The following is an 18,616-nucleotide window of genomic DNA, read 5'->3' as shown; positions in this document are numbered from 1 at the left end:
TATTTCCGAGCCTGCCTTTGGTTACAATCCTAAACCCACAGTGCAATCCTTTACATGTCAATTCAGAAGTCAGCCCCATTAAGTTCAATGGGGCTAATTCCTAGATATGTGGCTACAGGACTGTAACATGACAGGCAGATAACACGTGTTGAGCACAATGGTATTAACTTCCGAAGAACATTTCAACAGATCCGCAACTCCACCGAGATCACTCACACACTCTTTGGAATCAGTTTCATCTGAAATGGAATTGTAAGACTAATCAGAGGTTCCAATGAGATCAAATAGAAATGTCAAAGAAAGAAAGAAAGGAAGGAAGGAAGGAAGGAAGGAAGGAAGGAAGGAAGGAAGGAAGAAAGAAAGAAAACTATACCTATCAGAAGGTCGGCAGTTCAAATCCCCGCGACGGGGTGAGCTCCAGTTGCTCGGTCCCTGCTCCTGCCAACGTAGCAATTCGAAAGCCCGTCAAAGTGCAAGTAGATAAATAGGTACCGCTCCGGTGGGAAGGTAAATGGCGTTTCCGTGCGCTGCTCTGGTTCGCCAGAAGCGGCGTAGTCATGCTGGCCACATGAGCCGGAAGCTGTACACCGGCTTCCTCGGCCAATAAAGCGAGATGAGCGCCGCAACCCCAGAGTCATCCGCAACTGGACCTAATGGTCAGGGGTCCCTTTACCTTTTATCTTTTTACCTCGGGTTAAGAACTTAATTCATTCTAGAGGTCCGTTCTTAACCTGAAACTGTTCTTAACCTGAGGTACCACTTTAGCTAATGGGGCCTCCTGCTGCCGCCACACGATTTCTGGTCTCATCCTGAAGCAAAGTTCTTAACCCGAGGTACTATTTCTGGGTTAGCATAGTAAGTAACCTGAAGCGTCTGTAACCTGAGGTACCACTGTATTGAGGGGAAATTCACTGGAGGTTTCTTCCATGCTTCAATACTTATGAAAAGGCTAGATGCAAGGAATGCATTGGCAACCAGACTCTCTTGACCTGCGTCACTGTGCTGTTTTAAAAGTCTGGTCAACCTTCTACCGTTTCTTGTTTCCTTACTGTCAGTGGAAAAGGTTCACCTTCCCCGCCCAGCCACCCCTCTGTTGTTATTCACCTCTAACATTCAGCAAGGCACATCTGCTGAACAATTTGTGAGCAAAGTTCTGGGGCAGCCTTGCCCTGTGTGAAAATGGCAGATGTGGTGTCTCTGAACTTGGTTTTTTTTAAAAAATAAAAAATAAAACCCCCACAATGACAGTGCTGAACTCTGGTTCTTTACTGTGCATTATGCACGGGTCAGCTTTCATGTAGTTAACACGCTGTCCATCAAGCACCTCACACAATGATGATACCAAGGAACTACAAAGAATCCCCATACGTTGAACATGACATAAGAGATCTTGGTTCACTCTGCAGTTGCTAGCACAGGCCTCTTAAAAGATTACAGGAACTGCGGGTCCCAACCCTCTGATCAGCCGGGAATTTAAGAAAGAGCCTTTCAAGTGCTAATTTAATCACAGTGGCATAGCGCAATTGGCTGCAAGCAAGCAACAGTTGACCAGAATCAGAAATGCAGTGAACTTTACAAATTCCATATGAGTTCTTGCTATTGTGCCTGCTCTTTGAATGGGACACATAGGCAGAGAGGCAAGCTGCCTCATGATAAGGTTACCCAGGCGGATTTCAATTGCTTTGTCCTCCTAAACCTTTTCCCTTTTGCATCTGAGGTTCACTGAACTTAGTATGTTCCCAGTTGGCTCAGAACTACAGGGCATATAGGATTATCTTTTGAGTTGCAACAGTTAAGGAAAATCTATCCAAATTCCAAGGCTACAAGTACAGTCATACCTCTCGTTACGTTTGCTTCAGGTTAAATCTTTTCAGGTTGCGTCCCGCAGCGACCCAGAAGTACCGGAAAGGGTTACTTCCGGGTTTCACCGCTCGCGCATGCGCAGACGCTCAAAATGACATCACGCGCATGCGCAGAAGCAGCGAATCGTGACCCGCTCACGTTGCGTTCTGCTCATGTTGCGAACGGGGCTCCAGAACAGATCCCATTCGCAACCAGAGGTACTACGGTAGTGTGAATGGAAGTCCAAGCCAAAAATAAACACTAAAAAAATGCACTTTAAAAAGTAATACACTTCTTTGGTTTTCCAGGGGGAGGCGGAAACAGTCTACAGCAAACAACTACAACACTGATTATTCTGTTCCTAAAAGTTCTGTGATGATTATTTTGAAGTGGAATGCATTTTTAAAATAAATATTGTCTTCCACCACCGTCGCATTTCATGGAAGGAAACTCATGCTCTGAGATTCTGAAAGTTGAGGTTTACAGAGACAGCAATCCAGCTAAATGGAAACATCTTTAAGTTTTGTCAGTTTCTACTACAGGAGAGAGAGTGCATGCTTAACTTTCCCATTAAAATCAGCGTGATTTATTGGTACTGAACTTTGTGTTACGAAAAAGGAGCAATGCAGAAGCAAGCACCAGGTGGCTGGAATGGTAAACAGGATGTGAATGTTATTGGATTGTCCCGTGGGAACCAGGGACTGTTTGTAAAGTGCTCTGAGAGCCGGATGTTACCTCAGAGCAGCACATGACCCTGTACTGGAAGTACATGGGAGGAGTTTATTCTCTCTCTGCAGTGGGAAGCAGAGTGTGCAGACATGTTTTCTCTGTACTGCTGAAAGACAGAAATAAAGGCATGTAAATATATTTCTGTCTGTCTCTTTCCCCCCCCCCCCTGGGAATGGAGGTGGGGGAGGATGAGTGGTGTGTTCTCCTTCACGTTGAGGAGAATCGCCGATTGGAGACCTCCTTTGATCTTGCCGGGAGTCGCTGGCAGGGGAGGTCATAAGGAATCAAGCCGGGCACCTGGAGGGTGGCCAAATTCCTCTGGACTAAGAGCTAAGCTGGAGGCTCTGACTTTTGGCTTGATCCCGACAACTGGTAGCAAACCGATGGTTATCTGATCTATGAGAATCTGCATGAGAGGTGAGAGGTCGATGAATCGTTGCCATCCTCTGCACCTAAGGAGATAAAGAAAAGCGTCTGCCTGCAGCCAGAAGCTGAAACAGACAGCTGGACACCGAGAAGAGTGTGTTTCAAGGCAACGGAGCCCCAAAAAAGGTATGCTGCATTTCGGGCTAGAGAAGAATGAACGCAGAAAGATTTATTTTCTGGTTCACAAGCTGCGTTTGAAAAAACAACAGCTCTGAAAGAGCAAGCTTGCATACCAGGAATTCCTGTGGTTTAGATAAGGAGTTCCGTCCTGAGCAGGTTGCTAGGCAACGTCTGCCAGTTACTGAGTGGCCTAAAAAGAGCCTGGGAAATCGAAAGTGTATCTGCGCAGCTGTGCAAGGGTTTTGAAAAAACAGCCCAAAGGCTTGCCTGCCAGTGAAGCAGTAAACAGAGAACTTTTGGAGTTTACTGGCTTGAAAAGTGAAAGCTGGCTTGAGATTGACTGCAAAACTGACCCTTGGATTCAGCATGGATTCCAAGAAGGCGGGAGGTTTGCCCTATCCCCCTCCCCTCACTAATGACAATTATTCATCTTGGTCTATAAAGATGAAGGCCCTGCTGCAGAATCAGAGGGTCTTTGACGTGATTGAGAACCCCATCCCAGCAGCACCAACCCGAGGTTGGGAGTCACAGAATCTGAAAGCCAGGACGGCTATAATTCTGTGTGTGTCAGATGACCAATTGGTGCATATTCAGGGTTTGGAATATGCACGGGAAATTTGGGATATGCTGAGAAGAACACATCAGAGGGATGCTGGTTCTTCAGCGTTGCTGTATTTTGAGAAGCTGACCAACCTGAGGCTTGCGCCTGATGGAGATGTTCAAGCGCACCTGACGGAGATGAAATATCTGCGCCAGCAGATGGTGGAACGCAATTTCCGTCTGCAGGAGGAAGTGTTTTGCTTCATGATGATCAACAGCTTAAATCGGACTTACAAAACCGTTGCCAGTCAGCTTGGTTCCCTCCCGGCTCAGGATTTGACCGCGGAGAGGGTGTGTGCCGTAGTTCTGAATGAACAGGACAGACTTGCTGCACTGGAAGTAAAGGACCGGGGGAGGGAGGAACGGAGTTCTAATTCCCCCGCAGATGAAGCTACTGGAGAAAAAGCTCTAGCTTTGAACGCTGTCCGATGCTACAATTGTGGACAGGCTGGGCATCTTCAGCGGAACTGTAAGAAGCCACGTCAGCCAAAAGGAGCGAAGGGCCGCTCAGCAAAGCCTGAGGCGTCAGGCAAAGGTTACACCAAGACTTCGGTGAAACCTGCAAAAGCTATGATGGCGAAAGGAACCACGCCAGACGTTGGGAACGCGTTTATTATCGACACCGCAGCGACCGTCCATATGTCCCCACACAAAGGACTCTTTTCAACGTTTAAGAAGCAAAGCTTCGCTGTGACACAGGCCAACGGTCAGGAGCTAGAAGCGGCCGGCGTGGGGACTGTCTATCTTAAGAGTCTGGACTTGACAATAAACAATGTTTACTTGGTTCCTGAGTTGAAGTTCAATCTGCTGAGTGTTTCGCAGATTGCAAAGAAAGGACTGAAACTGTCCTACGATGCTGAGAGCTGCAAGATCTACAAAGATGGAGAGTTATTTCTTTCGGCCAAGGAGAAGGATGGACTATATTTGTTGACTTTTGCACAAAGTGATTACATGGAATGTAATTCATCTGTGTCTAACCTAGTTTCTCTTGCAGGTGTGAGCAAGAAGAAGACCGGGGTCAACAGGGCATTTCAGCGGGTGTATGCTGATGTGATTGGTCCTCTAGAACCATCTAGAGGCAATGCAAGATATTATCTTGTGTGTGTGGATCATTTCTCTAACTATGTCTGGGTTTATGTGTTGAGAAAGCCAAAGGAAGCCTTGGAGAGGTTTCAGGAGTTTTGTGACAAAGTTAAGAGTATGCATGATGCTAACATTGATTGTCTATTCACAGATGAGAAGCAGATTTTTCTTTTACAGGATTTCCAAAGGTTCCTGCAGAAGAAGGGGATCAGACACAAGATTGCTGTTTCAGCGGAAGCGTGGAACAGGGGTGTCTGTGTACGGGTGAACAGAGAATTGCAAAAGGGGATGGAAGCGCAATTGCTAAGTTCACATCTGCCACATGAGTACTGGGCTGAGTCTCTAATGTCGTACTGTTATACGAAAGTGAGAAAGGTTTCAAAAGAGTTGGGAAGTTCTCCTTTTGAGAAACTGTTTCACAGAAAACCTTCTGTTGCCCATTTCAAGGTTTTTGGGTCTCATGTGAGAACAGAAGCTCCAGGTGGAGTAAAGAATGCCAGAGGCATTTTTGTGGGGTATGAAAAGGGTCTCTACAGAGTAATTTTGTCTGAATCTGGTCAGGTGATTCTCACAAAATTTCTAGAGAGTGCTCCTGAACAGGAGAGAGTGATAGTACACACTTTTCCCACTGAAGGATGAACCACTGTTTACCATTGGAACTAGTTCTCCAAAGAGTCCTGAGACTGGACCAGTGAGCAGAGAGGATCAGCACCTCATACGTAGGTCTGAGAGAGTTACAAAGGGTCAACCACCCAAGAGGTACTCAAAGGAGTTTGCTAACTTAGCTGTTGCATGTGTTGCTGTTGTAAACAACCGAGGACAGGTTGGAGCTGTGTCTAAGTCAGAGACAAAGACACAACAGAGAGTTGCTAGCCAAGGTAATGCAGATGCACTCATTCCTTGGAAACCAGACAACCAGAGAGGTACACTGGGGAAACCAGTGGCGGGGAGTTCCAAGGGTGGAACTGAAACAACAGGGGAGTGTTATGTGTATAACAACTGTTTGTTTTCTTCTCTGGATCATGCTTTGCTTGCTGCAACACGCATTGATTCTTTTGGGGGAGGATGTTACGAAAAAGGAGCAATGCAGAAGCAAGCACCAGGTGGCTGGAATGGTAAACAGGATGTGAATGTTATTGGATTGTCCCGTGGGAACCAGGGACTGTTTGTAAAGTGCTCTGAGAGCCGGATGTTACCTCAGAGCAGCACATGACCCTGTACTGGAAGTACATGGGAGGAGTTTATTCTCTCTCTGCAGTGGGAAGCAGAGTGTGCAGACATGTTTTCTCTGTACTGCTGAAAGACAGAAATAAAGGCATGTAAATATATTTCTGTCTGTCTCTTTCCCCCCCCCCTGGGAATGGAGGTGGGGGAGGATGAGTGGTGTGTTCTCCTTCACGTTGAGGAGAATCGCCGATTGGAGACCTCCTTTGATCTTGCCGGGAGTCGCTGGCAGGGGAGGTCATAAGGAATCAAGCCGGGCACCTGGAGGGTGGCCAAATTCCTCTGGACTAAGAGCTAAGCTGGAGGCTCTGACTTTTGGCTTGATCCCGACACTTTGAATCCCAATTAAAGGTTCACAAGTTATACCCTATTACAGCACTATCAAATGTTTTATCTATACAACTCTGCCCAACTCCCCACATCAAAGCAGCAGTCAGCCTAGACCCCATGAGAGTTTCTTATGATTTAAAAACACTGAATAGTCATTCAAGAAGGCAAAGGTCTTGTTGCTATTCATAAACTGCCTAGAATACTAGACACAAGTGCTTTTTTGACTATAGAGATACACCAAATGTCACCATTCTACTTCACTGGGACCAACTCAAACAATCTTGATAGCCTCAAAATCAGTAAGGCAGTCTGGGACTCCCAAGCTTTCGTATATAACTATTGATGTGATGTTGGCTGTTGCATTTCAAATGAACAACCTTAAAAAAAAAAAGTAAGTGCTATTTTACACATGGTGAACTGGAGTGCATGTATTCAAGTGGAATCATGAAATCATGGATCCAGGAACATTTCTATTAGGAGATCTAGTGGTGAAAATTAAAATTGGCTTGCTTTGTTCTGCTAGGGTGGCTACGCCTGCTGCCTGGAAAGCGAGTTAAACTCAAAACCCTACTCCATCTATGGCTAGACATCATGACAAAGTCCCAGTGAAACTAGGCAGTGGAACAGACTCCCACGAGAGGTTGTGGACTCTCCTTCCTTGGAGGTTTATAAGCAGAGGTTGGATGGCCACTTGTCATTGGATGCTGTGGTTGAGATTCCTGCATTGCAGGGGTTGGACTAGATGACCCTTGGGGTCCCTCCCCACTCTACAATTCTATGATTAATCACAGCAGACTTAAATCTAACTGCTATCTAGGCTACAACCCTGGGGATACTTATCTGGGAGGCAGCATCACTGTAAATAATGGAATTTGCTTCTGTGTAAACATGCACAGTATTGTGCCATTAGTCATAACTAATTTGAGCTGGACTGAGGCCCTAACACATATGACTTTCTCATAGAAGAAGAAAATGATAGCAATTACCTCTGGTATAAATGGCCACTGCTATCATTTTGCTTTCTTTCATTAGAAGGTCATATATGCGAGGGCCCCAGTTCAGCAGTTCAAAAAGATTATTGGATACTTATTGACAAGGGGCTGCCAATTAGTAGAAAAGCTTCATGAAGCATGGGACCTATCTATTCAATACTGGGATGATAAATATAACCATAGTATTTATCTCTCCATGCCATTTTCATTGTTGAGATGATTTCAATAATGTGTGTGTTTCATATCCATTAAAAATACACTATAGACCTGAAGGAGCATCTCCACCCTCATTGTTCAGTCGGGACACTGAGGTCCAGCTCCGAGGGCCTTCTGGCGGTTCCCTCACTCTGAGAAGTGAGGTTACAGGGAACCAGGCAGAGGGCCTTCTCAGTAGTGGCACCTGCCCGGTGGAACGCCCTCCCACCAGATGTCAAAGGAACAACTGCCTGACTTTTAGAAGACATCTGAAGGCAACCCTGTACAGTGGTACCTTGGGTTACATACGCTTCAGGTTACATACGCTTCAGGTTACACACTCCACTAACCCAGAAATAGTGCTTCAGGTTAAGAACTTTGCTTCAGGATGAGAACAGAAATCGTGCTCCAGCGGCATGGCGGCAGCAGGAGGCCCCATTAGCTAAAGTGGTGCTTCAGGTTAAGTACAGTTTCAGGTTAAGAACGGACCTCCGGAACGAATTAAGTACTTAACCCGAGGTACCACTGTATAGAGAAGTTTTTAATGGTTGATATTTTACTGTGTTTAATGTGGCTAATTTTGGGGAAGTCACACAGAGTGGCTGGGGCAACCCAGTCAGATGGGTGGCATATAAATAATAAATTATAATTATTAGTACTACTACTAACACTTAAGCAATGTTTCCAATGCCTAGACAGGCCCTGCACATTAAGGTGGGGGCCCCACAGCCAACACCTTGATTCAGGGCCTAACAAATGTCCAGCCCAGTTAGAACAGAAAGTGCTGAGTCTCTTGTTGTGGGGCAAAGAGAGAGTGAGAAAGAGAGTTTGGATTTGATATCCCATTTTATCACTACCCTAAGGAGTCTCAAAGCGGCTAACATTCTCCTTTCCCTTCCTCACCCACAACAAACACTCTGTGAGGTGAGTGAGACTGAGAGACTTCAGAGAAGTGTGACTAGCCCAAGGTTGCCCAGCAGCTGCATGTGGAGGAGCGGGGAAGCGAACCCGGTTCACCAGATTACAGGTCTACCACTCTTAACCACTACACCACACTGGCTCTCCACACGAGCCTTGCGTGCTGCTTCAAGCATTCAGCCCACTGCTCCACATAAGAATCGTTGGCGTACGGCCATTGTACTTCAGCATCACTGCCTTCTCTCACCAAGCCGCCTGAATGTTTGCATGATGAGAATTTCAAGTTTCCCCTTGTGCCGTTTGATTAACTCATTCTCCTCAACGTGCCATTTCTGAAAGTAAGCCATGCAATCAAGCGTTTTTGGATGTCTGAAAACCAGGCATTGTTTGAAAGCCAAAAAAACGATATTGCTGAAGAATATGCAATCTGCTTGTGGACATAATGTGATATTCTTAAACCACTGATGACATTTCAAATGTGTGGCTTCCAGGTTCCCAACTCCAGCAGCCAACATTGCCCAACAGGAGTCTGAATCCCTTGGCTAACCACCATTCCCCTTGGCTTCCAAGATATATGTACACTTGCTTCCTTGTCCCAAATAATTATCTGCAGTTTTTCATACAGAATCTGGTGTTGGAGCAAATGTTGCTTTCTGGAAAATATAGGCCTTCGTTCAAACACACACACCATCTCTATTGCCTACTTGCCTGGCCGGTAACCCACAGTGTTCAGTCCCAGAACAGGACTTGCTCATAGCTCACATTTTTTTATTATCCAGATTATTTAAATGAAGAGGCAAGGCTGCAGAGCACTGCATGACTACCACCTTTTCTTACATGGACTACATTCATATTTCCTTCTCTTACTCAAGCATCCCATCCATCCTCCTTTACATTACAATTTGGCCCTGTTTCCACAGGTTATGTGGAAGACCAGGAGCAGAACCATGTAGATCCATGAAAATACCCAACTTGCCAGAGAGTTTCACAGCGGAGGAGTCTCAGGCGCAGGTGTATGTTTAGCTCTCCCCACCTGAAATTTCATGTAAGATTTCACAGAACTGTCTTCTGTGCAAGAGGGCACCCCATTGCTACTGCCCCACAGCCAGGAAGGGGAGAAGTCTCTCAGGCCTCCTCAGGGCGTAGCAAAAGAGGGCATAGCATTTTAAAGTTACTACAGCTTTCCCTCAGATGGGGGGAAAAGAGGAAAAACCCTCAGCTTACAAGTTGCTTCCAGAGGAGCTGCTATCAATCATTCATCCTTATTTGTTTGTGGGGAGGTTATATGAAGTTCCCGCAAACAATTGTTATTCCACACTCCCCAGAACACTTTCCCGTCGCTTTCATTACTGCAAAAAGTCTGATTTTGGTGTGTAACATAAAACACAATTTGAAGCCTATGGGTTTCAATAGTTCAACTTTGAGTACGACTAATGTTGTATATCACTTAACAATGACAATATTCTCCAACAACACCCTCCTGTCTATCATTAGATCCCAGGGTGAGTAACAATCAAAATACAAAAAAATGAGAGCAACACTCTTAGGCTTGCTGCACCACAGACAGCTGACAGGGATCCTGATCTTCTGCACCAAGCCTCCAAGTCTGACTAGTGTTTACGGTCCCTCCTGCCACAATTCCTTTTATTTAAAACACACACACAAATAACCTAGCAAAAGATGCACAATTTTCCTCAGCCACCCAAAATATCTCCTCCCACCAAACTGCATGGGATGTACCAAGAACACAGGCATCTGTTCATGTAGTATTCACTCACAAGTGACATTTTCATGGCGTTTCCCACATATTTAGTGTGTGGTAGTTTTGTTTGAACTCAAACACTCAATGTCTTTCCCCACCAGATCAAATAGTGTTTCTTTCAGGGTTCTGGGCACCTGAGAAATACCACGGTTTGCTTTTCTTTCATGAGATTTTTCTTGTTTGCATTTTCAAATCCCAAATATTGTAGGGCTTAGAGATCCTTTGTGAGGCTGATGATATTGGATTGTAGCAGGGTTTCTAAATAAATAAATAAAGTTGCAATTAGAGGGAACTCATCACAGTACATATCAGGAGTGATTTTAAAAAAGAATGATTATCTTTGAGGGGTTTTTTGTTTTCATTTTCTCAGTACACACTGTGTCACAAGTTCCACATTCATGAGAAAATCAAGACAATTTTTTTTTTCTTTTTGTTCAAGAGATCCCTGAAGAATAACTGACCTCTGAGGAGCTATTTCTTAGTAGGAGACTAACCAATTAAGCAGAAGGGATACATTTCTCTGTTAACATGCTTAAATTACCTCTTCTTATTCTTCAAAATATTATTCTCTAAACAAACTATTGACTTCAGAAGAAGCCCACAAAGACTTGCAGGGTTTATTTTGCTTTTTAATTTTACCTCAAGATGAAGCCATGTGCTTACAATGTATGGCATGTATGCAGACAGAGGGGCAGATGTGGCCCCTCTGTCTGGGAAGGTAGCCCATCTAGGAGGAGAAAAACACTGATCCTAAACCTCCGCTCCCTTGAGACTAAACTCATTCGTGAGAAAAGCTTTAGGAGTAAACCCCAAGATAAAATCTGTACCTGCTGCCTTGCGGGACATCGTCTGGAGAATTAAAGGCTCAGGAGTAAACCATACTAAAATCTGGAGTGGAGTCTCTATGACGTTTGGATGGCGCTTTGCACACCTCCTTCCGGCAATTCCTGCTGCCAAGCTGGTACCAAATGTATTGCTCTGCTCAGGGCCGGATTTAGGTTTGATGAGGCCCTCAGCTACTGAAGGTAATGGGGCCCTTTATATGTCCAGCTGTCCTTTGTCAACAATAAATTGCCGCTGTTTTTTGTGTTGAATATATGCTATATGGTAATTTATGGACCTAATAGGTATGTAGGTTTTATTTTATTTGTTTTTTTATCTTATATTTTGGAAATGTACATTGAGGTTGTTTTTCCTTTAATTTTTTTGGGGGCCCCCAAGACAGTGGGGCCCTAAGCTATAGCTTGTTTAGCTTATACGTAAATCTGGCACTGGCTCTGCTTTACTTTGGACCTCATCAGCAAGGCCGACAGGCGGTCTTGTCATCTGGGCCGCCCAGGACCTCCATGCACTGTCTAGGTCTGTGCCCTAGAGAGTTTTCTTTGATGCTGCTAATTGCCAGTTACCAGTTTCTGCAGCCACAGCAGGTGCTGTGGTTCTCCAGCAGTTTGATTTCATACCCAGAGGCGTACCCCATTGTCCATCGAAACAGACTGGTGGCAACATTGCAGACCAGAGAAAGGAATCAGGGGGCCAAGGGAAAGAAAAGTTGGGCAATCCACTAGGAAGGCAGGGCTGACTGATCTACTCACTGACAGCCCCTCTTTATGACCACAGCAGACATTTCCAACATTTGATGGGCTTCTGGCTAATGTGCAGTGATCAGCCCACCAAGTGCACCCACGCTTCTGCTTCCAAAGAGGAATTGGGGGGAGGAAATGAGCATTCTTGCCCCCCCTTGTGTGTTCTCTTAGCCCCCTGGAAGCCGAAGGTCATTTGTGTGCCTTCAAGATAGACCATTCTGGCAACTAAATTAGCCCTCATTTACAGAGACATTGAATGCAGCCAGCATAATGGTGGTGCAAGTCTAATTGGTTCCCAACATGTGTCAGTGTGTATACTCCTCAAGCCATAGAAAAGATGCATTATGGGACTAATTTTTTAAATGTTAATGGGTATTGGACATTTGCCAGGCACCCAGCTGTGCACAAAACATTGAGCTGGTAAATAGCTCTTGATCTGTTTAGAAACAAATTATAATGGTTGTTAGGATTCCACACAACTGAAGGCATAGTAACCACCAGCAGCACACAGACTGACCCTATTAATGGTATGACGGAGGGGTGGGAGGGATGGCTTGCTTTCACAGTCAAAATAAGAGGCATAAAATTAACCAAGAAATTATTTTAGGGCATTCAAAGAGTGGGGGAACAATTCAGCTTTCATTACAGCCATTGAAGGCAGCGGAGATTTCCTTCCTTCCCTTCTCTTTTGCCTGGCATGGGGTCAGGAAGAATATGTTGCCGCCACTCACCCGGTTTTAATTTTAAAGCTGACTTTCGGATGAACAAGTTCACCTGCTCTTATCAGGGCTCATCTTTCCTGCAAAGCAAAGCAGGTTTGACAGGATCAACAAGCTGGAATTTCACTTTGCCGGAGCTCCGGTTCGTTTTAATAGGGAAACGGCGAAGATCTGCATTGCCAGCTACATGGCAATATGAAATAGTTCGCTAACTGAAGATACTCCCTAGATTCCCCTCACCTTGCAAAAAAAATAAAAAATGAATTGAATGGATTGCAATAATCTCCTTTACTGCTGGAAACCACGCTGGCAGAAGCCCCATTGGCCACAGTCCTAGAAAGCTAGATAGATGCATATGTGGGGTGGAAGTTGACATTGAACTTTCTGCTGCAGCTGCTCATCCTATATATACCAGTGGCACATTCATTCTCCGAGTGTGGATCCCTTGGCAGCCCAACTGCGATGTCCACACACACAAGTGGGAGGTATCAGCAGGCTCAGAGGAACCCCAGGTTTTCCAGAAGATATGCAAAGCCATCTTTGGGGGAGGGAGGAATTTGAACCTGGTTCTCCCTGGATCTCCCTGATCCCAGCACTCTAACCGCTACAGCACACTGGCTCTCAGGAAAGTGACTGGTGCAGCATACTTGTGCAGGGACTCTGCAGGAGCTCTGGATTGAGGAAAATAAAGGCACATACATCTTCTTTCTTCTTTGGAGATCACTCAAAGCCGAGTAAGATTGTCTTCCATAAACACGGTTTTAACAATGAGTCCATAAGTGACTGTGGAGGCCAATTCTGGATCCACACGTCCTTCCACAGTGGGGACATTGGTGGGAGTTGTTCATGGTGTGGATTTGCCAAGTGTGCCTTCCTCTTAGCACGTTTCTCCCTTGCGTCCTGAGTTTGAATGTCTTCAAAGCCCATGACACCTTCAGTAAAGGCTGTTCTCCAATTGGAGCGCTCGCAGGCCAGTGTTTCCCAATTGTCGGTGTTTATACTACATTTTTTTAGATTTGCCTTGAGACTGTCTTCAAACCTCTTTTGTTGACCACCATACATGTGTGCTGTTAAAAATACAGCGCTGGGTGTGGGGATTAAAGGACCTTATGGGACAGGAGAAACCTTAAAACAGCACAGGAAGTTGTTTTATACTTAGGGGTCCATCTGACTCAGTATTGTTTACACTGGGTTTCAGGCAGGGGACATTCCCAGCCCTACCTAGAGACAGAGGCAGCTTGTCCCTGTTTGCAATTTGAGGTGAAACAGAAAGTGCCAGACAACTCCTAGGGGCCAAGGTCCCTTCACTCCCCCCAATAAAATATTTGAGAGGGCAGGACCCCCCAAAGTTGATGGCATTCAAATGGTCTGCATGCACCATGTCTTGTGATGTGGGGGTGGGGCTCACCTGAGCCCCCTCAATATTTTATTCAAGTTTTCACCCCTGTCTGCCACTTGCCCTGCCATCTCTGCTGCTGCTGGAGAAGCGGTGCCAGCATGAGTGCCAATTTGGGGTGAGATCTCAGCCTAATTCACCTGCACCTGTGGTGCTGCTGCCTCGTGGGCTTCCACTGCCTGAGGCACTAGCTGTCGGGATCTCCACTCGGCCAAGCTGATAAAGCTTATCTTCCGGAATCACCCTCCAATGTGATTGACCTGAGCCTCTGATAAGGCCTCAGGCACATCCCATTCAGCAGAGAATCCAAAATAGCACATAGAAGTGATGAGATTTATGGCTACATGCTATGCTTTATTACTAAGCTACGCAGACAGCTAAGGAAAATACATCCTCTCTCTATGAGAGCAGAGAGCAACCAAACAACAAAGGAGCAGGAAACGAGTGATGTCACATCCGTCTCCCATTCCTGTGAGACTTCCAACAGCCTGGACTGACTCTGGAATGTAAACAGAGCCTTGTGACTCTAAGCAGCTGCTCAGTGGCAAACAGAAACTAACACTAGCCTCAGCCCAGCTAAGGGAAATGCCAGGGATTGAAACTGGGCATAGAAAGGTATCATGGAGCTACGACCAATCTCCATCATAATACGGGCTAGTCTTTTCTGGCTGCAAAATTCTGGTGGGAGGTTTTGCAACACTTCACACCATTAGCTTGTTTATGGGCACATTCACACCCCACTCATGTTCTTGACTTCAGTAGAACTGGCTTGCAAATAAATGTCCTTGGAATCGAAAGCGCTGACATTGACGTTAATGGGACAACTTCCATAGACCACCTTGACACAAAGAGTGGTAGGCAGGGAGAGGGAGAGGCTAGATATTGGGGTTCTCTTCCCACTCTTTTAACCACTAATATTCCAGCTTTCCTTTTCAGCCAAAGTTATCTACACAGCCAGGGAGCTCACTCGACGGCAGCTTTTCGGATGAGTCACCCAGCTCCCGCTTTTCCTTTATTAAAATAATACAAAAGAAAAGGGCTTTGCCTCTCCACTCCCTGAATGAACGTGGAGGTGAAGGCTTGCATCAGAAGTGTAAACAGTGACACTGAAATGAGAACTATAATAAAAGCAAGGAGGGGGAAAGTATTTCATGTCAAGGACAGCGTGCTACATTTTCAGAGCAACCTGTAGCAATCAGTTTTGAACATCTTTCCATCATAGATCATTCTGTCTCTCCTCTTTGCTTGACCTGTAGTCAAGAATTCACAATGTCAAGCTAAGCACAGGGAGGGGGGAGTTTGTAAGAGCAAAGGCAGCAACATAACGGCAAGGAAGCTAACCAGCATAATATAGGTGTGGGGGACCCATTCATATTTTGCTAGCACTAATTATCATTTTAGTGCTAGCAGAAACATTCCACTTTGAAGTTTGCATTCAGTTAAAAGCAGTTTTTGCACCTAGAAATATCCAGTGCAGGTAGATAGCTGTCACTCTTCTGCTTTTAGCAGCGTAGGGGCATGTCCCTGTGTAATAATCTCAATAACGGCTCCGGGAAATAAATTTCACATTTTTGCCAAACGTGAGCATTTGTTTCTTATTGGCGAGTTGTATTTCATTACAAGCCAAGGGATACACAAAGGTCTGAATTCCATTTGGGTGGCCCGGGGGTTTAGTGTTGTGTCCAGCTCGCCATTAAAATTGTAATTAAATGTTGTAGCAGGGAGGTTATTCGCACACACAGAATTGGGTTTATTTTAGGGGTGGGTAATTTATCAATCAATCCCTTTTCACAGGGAACTCTGGAAATTGTAGCCCTGTGAGAGGAAGAGGGGTCTCCTAACTACTCTCAGCAGCCAGAACAAACTACCGCTTTCAATGAATTGTGAGAATGTGGCCCAGCTCAAAGCAACGGCTGTAATCCAGTCAATAGATTTCAGAACTTGGACATGAAAAGCACCAGAGATCTGGTAATTTTGCAAGGCAAGTTGTGTCCCTGGTCGAGGGCACATAATGGCATTCCTGAATGGGCTTCCACATTTGACCTCCGAGCCCGAGGTTAACCCATCCTTTCTCCAGCAGCTATTCTGTTAAGCAAATGCAAAAAGTCTGTGCTGAGCCGATCACAAAAGCAGGGATTCATGGAAAGCGATCAAGAGACAGTTTACATAAGAACATACAAAGAACCCAGCTGGATGAGGGCAAAAGCACGTCCAGTCCAGTATCCTGTTCTCATAGTGACTAACCAGATGCCTGTTTGGGACACTGAAATATACTCGGAGTCCTGTACTGATTTCATGCTCTTTATTGCAACTTGCAAAACAATGATTGAATTGCCCCCCAGACTCAGGCTTTTATATACATTATTTACACAATGAGTCCCATCTGATTGGCTGATTCGGCTTCCCTCCTGGAGCCTGATTGGTCTTTTCCTGCAGGCCAATCAGTTGTTGCATTCTACAATCCTACCAGCCTAATAGGCTGATTAAATTCCCCCTGGAGCCTGATGGGTCTTTTCCTGCAAGCCAATCAGTTGTTGCATTCTAGGATCCTACTTGCCTATTGTTCTAGGATCCAAGCTTAGTACATAACAGACACACAGAAGGAGGACATGAGCAAAACAGCACTTTCCCACTTGTGATCCTCAGCAACAGGTGTTTCAATCCTTAAAGGCCTTAAACAGTAGAGGCAGGGCAACAACCATCTTGACTGGTAGCTTTCCCCCCCATGAATTTTCCCAATTCTCTCTCAAAACCACCTATGTTGGTGGCCAGCAGTACATCTGCTGTACCATGGGCTGTGCAAAGAAATGCTTCTTTTTGCCTGCCCTCTTGTCTCCCAAAATTCAGCTTCATTGCATGACCCAAGGTTCTAGTGTTATAACAGAGGGAAAACAACTACTCTCCATCCACCTTCTCCACACAAACACAATTCCACCTCTCTCGCTTGCAACTTCCTCAGTGCCTTCAGTTCCCCTTATATTTTGAGAATCATGCATTTGTAGAGAAGCCAAGGCACCATCAACATGCTATTGCCATACTTCACGTAAGCAAAGGGCATTCCCCTTATGCTATAGGCTCCCGCACATTCTGAAGATGCATAGGAAGCACACCTGTTCCACCATCAATGGGGGAGAAGCGTGACTCATCCTGGCTAGCTCTCAGGTTCCAACAGCTTGTGCCTGCCGATCGCAGGTGAACAATGCAGTTGCCATGGCGACTGGCTTAAGAGTGCAGGAAGCCTCGTTCTGACAAAGTTATATTAGGAAGTAAAGGCAGAGAAATTAATATATCCAGCCACAATGGCATTTGGTAAAAAAAAAAAAATGTTTTTGATGCACAGGTTCTGCAAATAGCAGTGGATTTCTAGTGACCAGAAGTCAAACCTTCCACTAAAAGCATTGGCAATTGCAAATAACAGGTTTTGGACTGGATTAGCCAAATCCAAAACTGAGCATCTAGTAAATAGTACACCAAAAATCAACCACGATGAATGATCCAATGCTCCCTAGGTTCTGATCCTACCCCCATCCTGAATCATCACTACAATGCAAGTAAAGTCTTCATCAGTCTGGTGCCCTCTAGCCATAATTGGGACTTCAGCCCCTAAGAGCCCCAGACAGCATGGACAGTGGTCAGGGTGATGAGAGGGATAATACAGCAATATCAGGAGGTGAAGGCCTTCCAAGCATATATCACATAAGGGTTAATTTGTTTGCAATAGGATGGTTTCATTCAACCAAAAAGAGGCGCACGCCACATAACAAAACAGAAATAAATGAATATCAGTGGGCACCAAACACAGGTATATTAATTATTGTTATCATCGTTATTAAAGAGTCACCTTTTGCATGCATTTCAAGGCAATTTACAAATATACCATAAAGTAGCTAAAAGTAGCTTTAAAAATGGCAGAAAACCCAATGAAAGATAGGTTTTCAAGCAATGCAAAATAAACACATCTGTCCTGAACCCCTGGCCTACCTTGCAGCAAGTCAAGTCCAAAATTCAAATTCGGTAGGGGGTGGGTCCAATCCACACAAGCGAAGTCCAAAGGTGAGGAAATGCAGTCCAGGGTCAATCCAAGTAGCCAGCTCTGAAATCCAGCAGTCAGGATACAGTGCAGAGTCAAACCTGAAGCACAGTCCAGGAACAGCCAAATCAAAGTCTGTCGATGTGGGCAGTTGAGCAAACACAGCCCTTTAGCTTTGCTTCCCTTTGCTGTTTTGCCTGCTGATTGCAGCACCAGGGCTTGATGAGGCAAGTGACCCTCACCTGTTCTCAGTCTGCTCCAGCTGAGGAATCACACCCCTCCTCCCAGAGCTAGTGAGCCCCTCCTGGCCAGCTAGGGAGCTGGGCTATGGGGCCTTGCCTGCCTCAGCCTCCTAGAGCACCCCTCCTGCTTCTCCCTAGGCCTCTGCTCTGGTTCCTGTGTACTGGCCCCCAACCCCTTGCCACCCACCTCTGACAGATTCCTCTCTGCTCCAGTCAGTTATTCACACTTTAAAATGAAAAAAACAAAAATCCATTTTTGTTTTGTTTCATAATGGAAGAAAAACACTGGCAATTAATTTCCCAGTTCTGGGTGCATTGACAAATACCTATCCTTGAGGCACTGAGTTCAATGGGTGTTTACTTTCATGATGTAGCAGCTATATGCATTGTTATTAGCCCCATTAAAAGCAGCACCGTTTAGTCTG

At 45.4% G+C, this 18,616-nt stretch overlaps 1 long non-coding RNA gene across 1 annotated transcript in view; it reads right to left on the bottom strand.

The window, feature by feature from the left end:
• The window catches only part of LOC128415473 (uncharacterized), a 51,812-nt gene extending 33,492 nt beyond the window's left edge, over positions 1-18,320 (bottom strand). Inside the window, exon 1 of the long non-coding RNA XR_008330975.1 lies at positions 17,901-18,320. This is a non-coding gene — a long non-coding RNA (uncharacterized LOC128415473). The remainder of the gene's footprint in view (positions 1-17,900) is intronic.
• Positions 18,321-18,616: the final 296 nt, after the last annotated feature.

This window comes from Podarcis raffonei, chromosome 6, assembly GCF_027172205.1.
Source record: "Podarcis raffonei isolate rPodRaf1 chromosome 6, rPodRaf1.pri, whole genome shotgun sequence".
NCBI classification, from domain to species: Eukaryota; Metazoa; Chordata; class Lepidosauria; order Squamata; family Lacertidae; genus Podarcis; species Podarcis raffonei.
Note: the sequence above shows the minus strand (reverse complement) of the source record. Positions and strands in the feature narration are given on the sequence as shown.